We start from the raw sequence: 15,808 nt of genomic DNA on the forward strand, positions 1-15,808 counted from the left end.
GGAGTTTTCTATAGTCGTCTGTTAATCCCAACTGGGTCATAAGTTCTATTAGCTCCTTTGTTTCTTTGTTAAGTTTCTGGCTGGTATTCCTGCCTATTGGTGAGTGTGGGCTTGATATGTGATTTGATTTTTAGTAACTTCAGTAATATTTCTTTTATGAATGTGGATGCCTTTGTATTTGGGGCATAGATGTTCAGAATTGAAACTGCATCTTGGTGGGTTTCTCCTGTGATGAGTATATAATGACCTCCTTCATCTCTTTTGATTGATTTTATTTTAAAGTCTAAATTGTTAGATATTAGTATTGCTACCTCTGCTTGTCTCTTGGGTCCATTTGATTTGAAAATATTTTCCCAACGTTTAACTCTGAGGTATTGTCTGTTTTTGATGCTGAGGTGTGTTTATTGTATGCAGTAGAAGGATGGGTTCTGTCTTCTAATCCATTCTGTTAGCCTGTGTCTTTTTATAGTCGAGTTAAGGCCATTAATATTGAGGGATGTTAATGACCATTGATTGTTCATTCTTCTTTGATTTGCAATGGTTGTTTGTGGTGGAAATTTGTGTGGAATCCCACCCCCTTTTTCTTTTGGCTGTTGGTAAGCTGGGATTATCTAATTCCTATATTTTTCTGGTTGTAGTTAAATTCCTTGGATTGGAGTTTCCTTCCAGAACTTTCTGTAGGGCTGGATATGTATTGCACGAATCTAGTTTTGTCATGGAATATCTTGTTTTCTCCATCTATAGTGATTGAAAGCTTTCCTGGGTATAGCAGTCTGGGCTGGCATCCATGGTCTTTTTGTATTGGTAGCACATATATACAGGACTTTCTGGCTTTCAGAGTTTTCATGGAGAAATCAAGTGTAATTCTGATAGTTTTGCCTTTATGTGTTACTGTGAGCCTGTGCATTCACCAATGCACACATTTCCAGATGCAGGTGAGAGCATCAGTCTTAGCCAACCTTGAGCCTGTGCACTCATCAATCTACACCTCTGCATATTATAACACAGGAACAGGAGTAATTTGCTCTGTTCCTATGGGACTGTAGAAATAATCTGGAAAGAGTGGATGGTCCCAGCTAATTTGAGGTATCTGTCCCTGTATCTTTGCTGGAATTGGTGCACCAAAATTACTCACAGAGTCTAGCAATACAGCATTTCTAGGTTGTATGTGCACACGGATGGCTGAAGTTGATGATAGTAATTATGTCACTAGATCCAAGATAAATGACAAATGGGTGTCTACTGGGGAACAATTATAGAGAAAAATACAAACATCTGCTGCATTGTTTCCTGCTTATCCTACTGGATCCACTGATCCTCTGGAAAAAAGTACACAAAGGAATCCCATGTTGCATGCTCCTCTCTTTCCTCTTCCTTCTGCCTGAATCCATACTCAAATGGTGTGACCACCTTTATAGGTCAACAGACTAGTCACCTACAGATAGCCATGAAATACTATGGTCTCATGGGTCTCCCATATCTATACAACATGCCCTCTTAGGGACTGTTTACATGACCTTGGGAAAGAATCTGTATTGTTTCCATGTAACTGCAACTTCTCAAAATTTGTTTGTTATGGAAGGTTCTTCCCCCAAGCCTGGTCCCATAGTCACCTTGCCCCAAATAAACACAAAGACTTATATTAATTATAATTCTGATGGTCGATGAGTAGGGCTTCTTATTGGCTAGCTCTGGTTTAATTATTAGCCAATATCTACTAATCTATGTATTTTATATGCACTTATCTTACTGTAGAAAGCCTGACTCATGTCTTCTCTTCCTGGAATGATATGGAGACTGCACTCTGCCTACGTTTGATGGTGTTTCTATGTCCTCACAGCTTTTTGGGGACTTGGACTACATGAATTAGTATGCCCACATTAGGCTTTCATCAAGTTTGAACCTTTGGAGTACTAGTAGATAGGCTCAGTCTGTGTCTGAAAGTCACAGGCCATGGGAGCCACTCCTGTGAGAAACAGTCTCCAGACACGTGAGAACCTCTGAGAGTCCAGATGCCAGCAGACCCAGAGATCTAAACCATGGACAAAGAAGACATGTCTGTCCCAGGAGAGACATATCGGGGGTTTCTGTTTTCTCTTCTGTTTGTCCTGTTGAGATATCAATGGGCTTCCTGTTGCTCTTGAGAGTGGGATTTGCACACTGAGCTTGTGAATCCACATAGAAATGTCTTTACAGCCATTTCATAGTCACACCCAGAAATGTATAGTTCCATCCATTCAAGCTGACAGTGAAGTCCATGCTCACTTCTACCACACAGTTGTGGTCAAAACTTGCAGAAGAAAGACCCCACCTGCTTTGTGCTTCCATTATATGGAGGGGGTTCCTGGAGAAATTCCCACTGATTTTTTTGTTTTTTCACCAGGTTACCCAGCTGAACACTACTCAGGCACACAAGACCCTGTAACCTAAGATTTCTCCATCTTTTCCATTAGAGGTCAGAACTCCAAAGGTCTCCACTGTGTGGTCCTTCCAAAGGATATTTGTGGTCAGTTCCCTGTTCAGCATGGAAGAACACCAAGAAATGCATAGAGACATGTGGTGTACTATGCGGTAGTTTAGTAAAGATCTGAAAATTTCTTCCTGATTTGAGTCTGTTTCTTCCCTTTGGCTTCCCATGTATCTCAGAAGACATATCCAGGTGTTGCATCCATATATATATCACTCCACAGAAGGAACTTTGGATAAAAAGTCCTGAGCTACCTTGAATTTGATGGCTGTATTAGGTTGCTTTTTGGAGTCCCTCTTCAAAGTCATGTTAGATATTTTCATTCTAGTCAAGGTTAATGCCTGTAATCCTAGTCATTGGAAAACTGATACTGGAGGCTTCCTACAAGTTCAAACCAGGATCACATACACAATGAGAGAGTGAAGTAAAATCACCCAGCCTGGCAGACAGAAATGTGGAAATGAGACATAGAGACAGTATATTGTCTCATTCTAAAAGGAGGAGGAGTCAATAATTTATGTGGCCTGGTCTGAGCACCCACTCTGTGTTGATACTTGGAAAATAAATTAAATGCCTCAAGACCCCAAGACCTCGAAGTAGACTATTAAACTTGAGTATTAAGAAAACAAACTTCGGTATTATTGCTTGCTTTGTATTTTCCTCTCAAGTTCCTCCTTATCTTTCCCAAGTTTGCTTCTTAGAGAATTCCCTTATTTGTCTTGTGTCTTGAAGCTCTTTTCCTTTGTAACCAGTATTATTGGTGCTCATGTAGGAGTGCTTTTGGTGTGGAGTGGGAAGTCTTCACCAGTATGCCATGCTAAACAAGGACTGATCCACATATCTTCATTTGAGAACCTCATAGAGTGTCAGGGAAAACGTGTTGCCAGGAATTCCAGATTTGTTATCCCAGAAACTTTTTACTCCCAGTGTGGATGACCACTTCATCCACTACTTCCTGTAATTCCTCTTCTTGCCTTTGTTTGCTCCCCATCAGCTCCTGTTGCCAGAGGAGAGCTTGGCTCTACTTCTCTGACTTTCAGCCCTGAGTGTGGTGCTGTGTGCTGTGAACTCAGTGCTCTGTGGCACAGGAAAAGCCATTTGTTCACAATTTTCTCTCATATCTACTTGAAATATATGAGTGACAGAGCAGCAGCTTTTATAATGAATCTGAAACCAGAATACCCAGCCAGGACTTTTTAATTTCTTGCATAAAACGAAGCAACAAAAGGGGAATCTTCCTTCATTGACACTCTTACTTTTGTTTATGTGGCTTCTTAGGCCTGTCTGTTACTGTCAGCTCTTATAGAACCCTTCAGCCTTCATTTTACCCATTGGAATGTTGGTCAGTGGCATCATCAGTTTATTCAAAACTACTATGGCCAGCTCAGTGTCCCTTCTTATATACATGCATTTTAAGAAAATTTAAAAAGTATTTATTTTATTGTATGTGTTTTGCCTGTGTGTATTTGCATCATGTGCTTCACTCCTCACAAGAAACAGGAGAGTGTATAATATCCCCTGTAACTGGACTTACAGATATCTGTGTGACATCTTGTGTTTACTGGGAATAAAATGCATCCAGTGCTCTCAAGAGTTGGGTCATCTCACTGATTCCAAAATTCTGGTAAATTTCTTCTTACCATGATAGGATTTTACCATAATTTAATAACAATTTAAACTAAATGTTACTAGAATATTTAAAATACGTCTTGAAATGACAAAACCCATGATCCCTTCTTTCTAATATTTTTTTGCCATTCAGGTCTAAGGCTGCTCTAGTATTTCTTCAGGTGTTAACTCTGCCCCTTTAATATGGCTTCTTGGGTACCTACTGGCTTCACCTGCTTGATGACATCATTCCACATCAGCCAATCAGCACCAGATAGGGTTTTGAGGTTACCTTGGAAATAACTGACAAAATATTCATCAGTGCTGAGCATATTTGATTCTGCACTGACATGGATCTTTTATTGTGAAACCCAACAAGCTGTGTTCTCATTCCTTTATTCAGTCCTACTCCTTTTTGAAACCAACAATCTGTTTGCTCATTCCTTTGTCCCGATCTACTCCTTTTGTTCATTGTTCCTGGTATGAAGATGTCAGGTAGGAAAAGAAGCTTTAATGTTTGTTTAATTGGACAGCTCCCTAAATTGGGAAGTATGAAACAAGGTGGGATGGAAGGAAAGTGCTGAACATCTGGCTGGGGGCCTAACTGTAGTCTTGGATTGGACATTTCCTAGTGTTTTGAATTTGGACATTCTGTTTCTCCTCCCGCCCTGTCACTAAATGTGTCTTTACAATCCTTGGGGAAATAACAGGATGGCCAGGCTCAGGGTTTTCTGAGGTATTGAGTCTTTAGAATCGTGGTATAGGGAAGGAAACCAGAGAATTCCTGGGACTGTTTCACTGAAGCACAGAAAGCTGGGTATGTTGTCTGGACAAGTAAGGGCCATGATACTTCCTTCTACACTGTTTTCCACATTAGCATTTCAGGAGCAGTGGTGTTGAGATGTCAGTGGAACTGCCTGTCACATCTGCCACTCCTCCATGATTGCATCCAAGGTTTCCTTGGCTGACTTGGCTGAATAGACAGCTGTGTCCAGGTCAGGGATCAGTGAACAAACTTCCTGGACACAGGGGATGACACATAGGCCTGCACATTCATGGGAGATTTTGGGACTGTGTTTCATTTCTAAGGCACAGGATCAACACTTTTCCCTACTGTGATCTTTCAAACCAATTAACTACATGTAGTTGGTTGTTTAGGTGTGTTCCATGAGCACTTGGGAGCTGATGTAGCTGAGTCCAAGTCTATCACCATCTGGTACACAATGAATTCCCAGGGAACATGGCCTATAAAGTCCTATACAAATTTAAAGAAATAGTTCTTCATGTTAAAGTTCTTTGTAATTTTTCCATTATCATGTTTTTATTGATTATTTGGGGATTTTATCCAATGCATCTAATCACACTAGCTTCCTATTACTTCCAAATCCACCATCCGATCCATTTGGTCATCCAAAAGGAAAAAAGGAAAAGACTATAACAAGTCTAATTTGTGCTGTCCATATACTCCTTGGAGCATGGTCAAAGTCTCAGTGACCACCCCATAAATATAAATGAGTCCTTCATTTATCTCAAAAGTCTCCCCTCCTGCCAGAGTCATCAAGAGTTTAGAATAACACTTTGGGATCTTTTTCACAATTTATGAGCTCTCTTCAGTGGCTTCTGGTCTTGACTCTTTTATTTATTTGGAGGGAGGGAAAGTCTTCTGTGATAAGTTTCTCATTTTCAAAGATGAGTCTGAAGTCATAGACACCATTGAAAAGGGACTTTTCTAGCTCATACAAGCCAGTGACATCACAGATCATGGACTTCCACATGGTTTTATGAGGTAGCCTGGACTATGGAAACCTGCATGGCCTCCAGTTACAGGATGGTGTCTCGAGGTTTTTTAAAGAGGCCCAATCCACATAAAGTACAATTCTCCATCTCCATTAGTATGAGCTTCTGCATCTCAACTTTGACTTCTCTCTGGCTGTACATGGAGTTCTGCTCTGCTCTTTGATACCTTTTTTATTTCAATTTAAAGAGACCATTTTTGAAAAGTGTTTTCCCTGACACTTGAAGTGTTTTACATGTTTCTGAGATGCTTTGCTCTTTGAGACACATATGCTGCTGTCTCCTCTCCCCTCTGTGCCTCTATGGGTCTCTAGGGCTCCTTGGAGCTGCTCCTTGATCTGTAGATGCCAGTAGCCACTGCTATCTTGATCTCCATTGTAAATTTTTTTGATTCTATCCTTTTTTTCAATTGAAATTGTAGTCAGGTTCAGACTACTACCTCATCAAGTGAATTGCAGGACTAAAAGCCTGAATCACAAGGCCATAGTGGTCACTACTTTAGTATTGCATGAATTAACATAACTTAACATTGATTATTGAAGAAGCATAGGATTAGTTTTCTTAATTAATTGTATATCTGGTGACAGGCAAATTTTTTAAACCCTGGCACACACACAAACAGAGCTGTCCAGGACTTTTCAGTGATATGGAACCAAGTGAGGTAAGTAACATGGTTGCTGAAAATAAAGTTCTTTTGCTTGCAATCAAATATAGACAATTTAAAGACCTTTGTCTTCTTCTATTTTAAGTAGTGAATCTTACTTTTATCCTCCCTAGTGATTCTGTCTCACTTTTTCTTTTCCTTAGCAGTAGAATCACATAAAACAGGTCAATACTATGAATGATTTGTTTTTAAAATTCACTGTACTTTTGTTCTGAAACACGCTGACTCTCTAGAAAACTATCAATGCAGGCTTGTGCAATTCTCTTGTCCATGGATGTTTATTTCCTCCTTCTGCTTCTCAGCCTAGGTTCCTAGAATCCTTATCAGGCAGGAACTGAGTTTTCTTTGCTCACTGTTACAAAAATGCTCTCCAAGACTTGAGTATCATAGGTACTAATTAAATTACTGAGGGCACACATTCACAAATGCTTTTGTTTCTAGCTGGTATTGCAATGTGGAAGGCATGAGTAGAGTTTTCTCCAAGCTGGGGTGCTCCCTAATTGCCTTGGTGATATCAGAAGCAGTCTGTGTGGAAATTGCTATTATGCATATGCACAACCCTCTGATGTGTGCACAACCACTCATAGTAGATTCATCTAGAGGCAGTCTCAATAGGCATGCTGCTTGAAAGAAATGTTCCTTAAGTTAAATGCTACCCAGGGGCTCTTATTCAACCCTTTGCTACCATAGAAGGGGCATCCTAGACTGTGTTTGGTTTGTTCACTAAATTTACTGAGCTGAATCACTACATGTGGTTTTTTATTTACTGTAATTTCTTTAGTGAAAGCTCTCTCTCTCTCTCTGTCAACAAACAGACACACACACACACAAGCACAGACACACACAATATGTCTTTCTGTTATTGACAGCTAGAATGAACAGATGGCAGGATAGCAGGAGACAGCTTCTGATGTTCTCCATCTTCTCTTTTCTATCTTAGAAAAGGAACCCCATCAGAACATACAGAGATGTTACTTTTCCAACCCAAGAATATTTTCAAATTTTAATTCATGTGGGCATGACTGTTGAGGTCAACAAGAAAGTTCTCCGGAAAACATATATAGAAATGAAGGGTGACCTCGTAAATGTGGCAGCTGACCTCCAAAGAAAAGACCTGGAAGAGAAGCATTTGTGGAGTACCACAAATTTTTGACGTGAGAGTTTGCTGTTGCCATCTCCTTTCCTGTGACTGTCTCCTCACTACTCCTGTACTCCTCTTCATGCTTCTGTCCTGTGCTGACCCTATGGAACTTGACAAAGCATCTGTTAGTCAGATTTCTGGCAACTCACATGCATGGTTTTCCTTACTATTCAAAGACATGAGGGCCAAATGTGGTAGTATCACAGACAAGGCATTTCAAGAGTACTTCATAAGCTTGTGCCCACATGGCCCAGACTTTAGATATAAGAGTTGTCAGGTAAATAGGATGTGTCTGCATATGTGAGTGTGTTCCCTGCTCTATCTCCACCAAGGCATCCAGCCACAGGCTTATTGCTGTGTGTTGCAGGGCCCAGAATCCTCTTCTCTTAATCCTGTAGCCAATTGATTAGTATAAGAAACAGCTTAACCTTTCCTGTTGCTACACAGTTACCAGAAGTCTGTGGAATACCTTTGGTCCAAGTGGCTCAGCACAGTCCCTGTGCTGTTCATTGTACTTGGGTAGGCAGAATAAATACAAGGTGGCAGAGCTGTCACATCAAATGACTACTTATATCCTCAGTGACAAGAAGGTTCTGTGTTTGAGGAAAGAATGAGGGTAAAGTTCTCACCCCTCATGCTTAGCTCTGAGTTTGACAAAAGAGAACCGAAGGAGATATATGCAGGTAACTCTAATGTGCTAGGCACTGGGGAATAATGTGTGGTCATGATATCATTGATCTTCAGAAGACTGTGTGTGCTGAGTAGCACATTGCCGTCATTTTCTACAGAGGAAAAGAAAGCTCAGATTTAGACATGAACTCAGATACCACAATTTACAACTCCAAGAACATGGTTTACTTTAGTTTTCCATTATTGATATTCTGCAAGGAAAAGGCAAAATCTTGTCATTATACTAAATATTCCTCTCATTTCCTCTCCCTCCCTAAGACAAATAACTTTTACTAGGGAACTTATGTGTCCTCTCCAGACATCAGTTTGTCACACTGATTTTCATTCCCATCCCTCCACTCAAGAATATTACCTGTTTCTTGGACTGACAAGAGTGTTTCCACAGGTTACCAGTCTCTCTGGGTGCAGTATCTCACTATGGTCCACTGCACAGCTCCCCACAGCTCTATGTACCCCCAGTATCTCCTTTCACTATCTATTGCTCTCAGAAGTGAGGTTTGCCTTGCTGGAGAACAGTACACTAAGCTGCTATAGGAGCATACATTGATATAGTTACCGGGTGTGGCAGAAAAAGACCACTGTTTGTATTCTGCATGAAGTACAGTATGATGGACTGTTTCCTCACAGTTCTGTGAGTTCATTAACTTTATATCCTCTCTCCTGAGTATTGGGATGACAAGCAAGCACATCTTGGCTTTCATGTACTTCTTGATGACTGATGTTTACTAAATGTACCAGTTGATAGAAGAGTGAGGAACATTCTCTCTCCAGACACTGGGAGGAAAAGGATGTGGGACTTCAGGATGTGCCTCTCCTCACACCAGGAACTTCTGAAACAATGCATAGAGAGGTCAAATTTCTTCAGGGTCTCATTTAGACATTTGGAACTTTTCTACACACTATAGTCACTCTGCTTTATTCCTTTAGACTCTTTGTGGAGAAACTCAGAAATGGCCCAGAATACCTCAACTGCCTTTCCAAGGGAACAAGGTAGGTCTTCATTATCTATGTGGCAGGTCTAAAATCTCTAGAGCAACAGGGAGCTTCTCAGGTGGGTGGGGAGCTGACGCTGCTTCAGCATCACAGTACAGATTAAAGGGAATGCAGGTAAGGGGATTCAAGTCATGCGTGAGATACTAGTGCCTCTCCCCACTAGTTTTCTCTCCCTCTTTTCTGACTTTAGGGATGTTCTAATTCTTCTTTTCCATTTTGTATTACAGACTATAAATAGAGTCTTTGTTATTTCTGAGATGCTGAAGAGCAAACTGCTGAGACAATACAGCAAGGAGTATGCAGGTTACATGGCAGATAAGGTCAGTGTGTGGGCATGAAGACCAAATATTTGTGTGTAATCTAGTCAGCCTGTGACCTGGGACTGTATTGTGCTGTATCTGTGGAATCTGTGTTCAATAGATGTGGTCCTCACTCACTTGAACACACATGCACCTGTATCCATAGAAGCCAACACACACAAACACACACACACATACACACACACACATTGTACACTAGGGTACTCATAACATTGAGGCAGAATTGTTACTTAAGACAGCTATACAACAACTGTGTAAGGTGTTGTTGGCTTTTTTCTCAGCACCAGGGTTATAACAGAGAAGCATGGACACTATGATGAGATGACACAACTGGTTACATATACACTTTGTCTCTTTGTTGACAATTCTTTTTCTTCTGAGATTGGAAGTATGAGAATACTCCTATTTCTCTTTTTAAAGAAAAAAGACAAGAGGAAGAGGCAGAAAATAAGGCCTTTTGGCAAGATGTGCGGAGTAAAACCAAAAACACCAAAGAGTTTGCCAAATGGAGCTCTCTGGTGGAGAGACTGGTGGATGGAGCTGAGAAAGATAGTGGAGATGTCGGTTCCAGCATGGCATCAGCATCAAAAAGTGCTGAAGTGTCTTTGGCAGAAAGCACTCCACAGGAAGCCTATGAAGACGTCACCCCCAACACTTCATCAGACAAACAGGGTGGAGGTACTAAGATGGTGGAAAGCCCAGGCAAGTCCCCACAGGTTCGGGACTTGGAAAGACTCATGTGAATTTGACTCCATTGCATCTGGTAAGCCACATACACTTAAGACTGAAGCTGAGCAGGAAAGGAAGAAGGAGCTAGTGACCAGGTGTATGAAGTCTGGAGCACTGAGCAGCACAGAGCAAGATTCATCCCCTTTTTGTGTCCTCAGTCTTTTGCTTCCCTGGATCCATTTTGCTATGGTAACAGAAGCAAATGTGAATAGTGCTGTCCCTCTCCTTCCTGCCACCCTGACTATCTTGCAAAAATAGTCTTTAACTTCATTTAAGTCACATCAGTTTCTTCAAAACGTGTTGGTTTCATGTCCTCATCCTTTCAGTGCTCTGAAGAGATTAGAGCAAGCACAATAAGAAATACTGAATCACCTGCCACTGTAAGATATGTACTGTGCATTGTTAATTTGTAAATGTTGGACTCTCAGTTGATCATATGATATAATGGAGAGATGTGAATGCAAGAGAATTTCAGTTGTAGGAGATTATGTTTTCAGCATTAGGGAGAACTTTGTAGGACATCCTCAAGTTGACCAGGGAGATAATGACACTGTGACTGAATTGCTAGCAGTGACAGAGTTATAGGCTGGGATGGAATCAAGAGAGAGCACCTGACAACTGGATATGGTTGGCTACCTCTCTATTAAAAGTTCTCTTTGGGTGACATGAGACATGGAGAAAGGAGAATACCTGGCTTCTCACAGCACTGATAAATGTATAGACACAGAGCACACAGAGATTCTGTTGGGCTAATAGTGCCAGGGAAGGCAAGCACTTCAGGTAGTCTCTTCATATTTGCAGATGTGCTGAAGCAACTCTGTATCCATACTCACACGTGAACATGCACATTCTGCGAAAGGTACAGAGATCATGGACATGACTAAACACACTCAATTTTCATACATGAAGGATTTCAAATAGGAAATCCACAAAAAAAGACCTCAAATGTCTTAGGTCGTTAGTTTATTCTTATTTGTTATTTTCATTTGTGTCATCTGACTTTATAGCCTTAATAGGCCTGACTTGAGATCCTGCCATCTCACCAAGAAAACCTTGAAATTCCTAGTGTGCATCCTGTGGGCTGGCTTTTCACAAGTTTCTAAAGTAGTTTTTTGAGTCTTTTCTTCTCTGGCATGAGTCTAAATCTCTTCATGAATGAGACCTTAAGCCAGATGCCAAAGCTCTTCTAAATTGGGCACAGGTGAGATTCAGCTTTTCCCAGATGTGAGCCTGTGCATTCACTAATGCACACATTTGCAGATGCAGGTGAAAGCGTCAGTCTTAGCTGCCTGTGCACTCAACAATCTACACATTTGAATAATCTTACACAGGAGCAGGAGTAAGCTCTTATGTTCCTGTGGGACTGTAGAAATAATCGGGAAAGAGTTAATGGTCCCAGCTAAGTCAAGAGGCCTTTCCTTGGAACTTTGCTGGGATTGGTTCACCATCTTCACTCACAGTTAGAATCTAGTGATGCAACATTTCTAGGTTGCATAAGCACCTGGATGACTGAAGTCAAGTATTGTATTTATATCACTAGACCCAAGTAAATGATAAATGAATGTCTATTGGGGAACAATTATTAAGAAAAATACAAAGAACCACTGAAGAAGTTCCCTGTTCTTCCTCCTGGATTCAATGACCCTTGGGAAAAAGACCATGAGGGAAACCCATGCCTCTCGCTCTATTCTTTCTGCTTCCATCTGGCTGAAACCACCCACAAAAATGGTGTGACCATCATTGCAGGTTCACAGACCAGTATCCTATAGATAAACATGCAGTCCTAGGGTCGAAAGGGTCTACTCCATCCATACAGCATGCCTTATTGGGGAAAGTCTATGGTGGTGTGACCTTGAGAAAGAATCTGTATGTTTCCATGTAACTGCAACTTCTTAATATCTGATTTTTATGGATGATTTTCCTCCCAGCCTGGTCTCATATCCACATTGACACAAATAAACACACAAAGATTTATGTTGATATGTTGATTATAATTCTGTTGGCCTGTTTCTAGAGCTTCTTATTGACTTTCTCTCTCTTAATTATTAATAGCTAACTACTAATTTATGTATATTTACATGCTCTCATCTTACTGAAGAATGCCTGAGTCATGTGTTCTCTTCCTGGGATGACATATAGACTGCACTGTGCCTACATTTGATGGGGTTCCTATGACCTCACAGCTTTTGGAGAAATGGATTACATGAATTAGTATGCCCACAACAGGCTTTCTTCAAAGTTGACCATTGGGAATATTAGTAGGTAGGCATAGTCTATGTCTGAAAGTCTCAGGCCATGGGCACCTCTATTGTGAGAATCCGTCTCCAGATCCATGATGAACCAGAGAAATGTACCTCCAGATGTGAAAGTTCAGAGGCCAACAGAACTACAGATCTGAACAATGGACAAAGAAGACATGTCTGGTCCAGGAGTGACACATCAGACGTTTACATTTTCTTTGTCTGTCTTGTTGACCTCCCAAAGGGATTCCTGTTAGTCACCTGTGTTGAGAGTAGACTTTAAACACTGAGTTTGTGAGTCCTTATACAAATTTCTGTACAACCAATTCAGAGTCATACCCATAAATATGTAGTTTCATCCACTCAGGCAAACAGTGAAGTCCTTCCTCACAGCTACCACTCAGTTGTGGCCAAGGCCTGAAGAAGAAACTCCCTACCTGCATTGTAGTTCCTGTATGGGGAGGAGATTTCAGGAGAGATTCCCATTGATTTTGTGTTTTTTCACAACAGTACCATGCTGAGCTCTTCTCAGGCACACCATAAACTGTAACCCTAGGTTTCTCCATCTTTTCCATTTCAGGACAGAACACCAAAGGCCTCCACACTGTGGTCCTTCCAAATGACCTTTGTGAACAGTTCCTCTGTTCTTCATGGTAGAACACCAAGAAAGGCATAGAGACATGTGATGTGCTATGTGGCACTCTGGTAAAGATCTTAAAATTTCTTCCTGAGTTGAGGCTTTTTCTTCCTTTGGTTGCCCAGGTCCCTCAGAAAACATATACAAGGGCTGTGTCCATACATATCACTCCACAGAAGGAACTTTTGGTGAAAAGGCCTGAGCTACCTTGAATTTGTTGGCAGCATTATATTGTTATTCAGAGTCCCTCTTCAATGTCATGTTAGATATTTTCATTCTAGTCATGGCCAATGCCTGTAACCCTAGTCATTTGCAAACTGAGACTGGATGTTTCCCACAAGTTCAAACTAGGATCACATACAGAGTAAGAGAGTGAAGTAAAAGTATCCAGGCTGGCAGACAGAAATGTAGAGACATGGAGACAGCACCTTGTCTCATTCTGAAAGGAGGAGGAATCAATAATTTACTTGGCCTGGTCTGAGCACCAACACTGTGGTGATATTTGGAATACAAATTAAATATTTCAAGACCTCCAAATAGACTCAATGGCTGCTGTAGAGAAGACCCTAGGCCAAGGATGTGCTAATAGAGATAACTTGTGGTCATGTCATCATTCTTCCTTTCATATGGTTACCCAACAATGCACTGGAACAGTCAAGGTGGGGAAAAACTAAGGTGAGGGAGATGGATGAGAGTCATTCACTTGAGTGATGGTTTCACTTACTTATGTTATAAGAGAGTGGGATTGACAATGTCAGGGAGTGATAACAATCTATTTTCTTTTGGCAGGTAAAGGATGAATACTATGTCTCCCATGTCAATATTCTTGTGCAGAAAGGACATCCCAATTACTGTTATGCCTGGAATGAAGAGGACATCTTCTTTGTGCAAGAAGAACTGGGCTTTCTCACCTTAGGTTGGATTCATTTAAGCAAACTGACCTCACTGGTGGTGAGTTGCTCATCTGAGTGTACTGCCCAGATCTGTCTCTACACAGAGTCAACCCATTCCAGATCACCTGTCTCTGAGCACATGCAGTCACTAGTGTTCCAGTGTTGAGTCAAAGGCACATTTCCTGGTGCATTTCAGCTTTACTAGTTCAGCTCTTAATGTAGTTCTTCAATGTTCCAATTCCTTATAAGAATATGGAGAATGCTAGCTTCCCTAGGATGTATGGGAAAGTGCTGTAGACTACATGTACCTAAAAGCTGTATGGAAGTGTCCCGCGCTACCGTCTCGCCAGCAAGAACGACGCAGAACACTCGGATCCTTCTGCAGTAAAGCTTTAATGCATCTTGAGAGATAGATGATCAGCTTCTTAGAGGGAGACCCCAAGCTAAGAAACCCAGCCCCTTATATAAGCCTAGGAGCTCCGAGTGAGATGTGTAGAGCCGGGATTGGTGGTTTGCACATCACCCCAGATGACGTCACGGGAGAGGCACAGTTTAAACGGTTAACTCCAACTGACAGCGACAGTTAACTCCAACTGACAGCGACAGTTAACTCCAACTGACAGTGGATGTCAGCGCCATCTTCTAACGGCAATAGCGATAGCGAGGGCGGCTCCTCACATCTCCCCCTATTCATTTATTTTTGAAGCAATAGGACACCCACAACTTTGGAGTGGAGATAGAGGTCAAATCCCCATGTGCAAATTCGGAACATGTACAAAGCTCCTCTCCAGGGTCTTATCCCCAGAGGAAGTCCTGACCAGTCCGATGTCTTTTTTCTGGGGGAAGGAGATCATGACATAGAACCTTCATGCAAGATGACTTATCTCCCAGGAGAAAGTCGTTATACCGCAGACCTCTCCTGTGCAGTGCTTAGCCTTGCAACTCCTTGGGCTGCTGAAGCCTACCCACTCTATCCCGTGCAATGAGACTAGCCTCGTGGGGTGCAAGAGCTGGGAGGCCAGCGACCTATTGCTTTAACATGGTTAACCAAATGTCAGGGGATGCTCCGTGTTCTAAGGCAGCAAGTGCTTGTGCCACCACCACTTTCTCCTTTTGTTTGGGCTCTGAGCGTACACACCATCCAAAGCATCAACACTATTCCACAGCAGAGAACTAGGCTAAATGATCCTACCCCCACCCATTCCTTAAAATAAGAAAATGCAGATGAAATCCAGGGGAGAGGTCTTCCATCAGAGAAAGATCCAGATGCGTCGAATTCACTTGCAGGATCGCCATTCTCAACTCACGGAGTGTCTGCTCAAACTCAAAAGTCCAATTCTGTAATAAATGTTGAGACAGAGCTTTTGACAGGTTAGCTGCTCTTGTAAAATTCTCATATTGTACTAAGTGACACAAAGGCCAGGCAACTTTGTTCACATCCCAATTTGGCCATCTGCCACAATATATCCAATTGTTCCTGAACCAAATTAATCTGTTGGTTTACCAACATCAGGCCTCCTTGTATCTGAGAATTGGCAGTGGCCTGTTTATCTAGGACCATGGTCACAGTGGCCTATAGTTCATTAATGGTTTGAGTTGTCTGCACAGTGGCAGAAAGTGCAAGGGCCGAGG

The sequence above is a fragment of the Mesocricetus auratus genome, unplaced genomic scaffold, assembly GCF_017639785.1.
Source record: "Mesocricetus auratus isolate SY011 unplaced genomic scaffold, BCM_Maur_2.0 Super-Scaffold_100057, whole genome shotgun sequence".
In the NCBI taxonomy this organism is placed as follows: domain Eukaryota; kingdom Metazoa; phylum Chordata; class Mammalia; order Rodentia; family Cricetidae; genus Mesocricetus; species Mesocricetus auratus.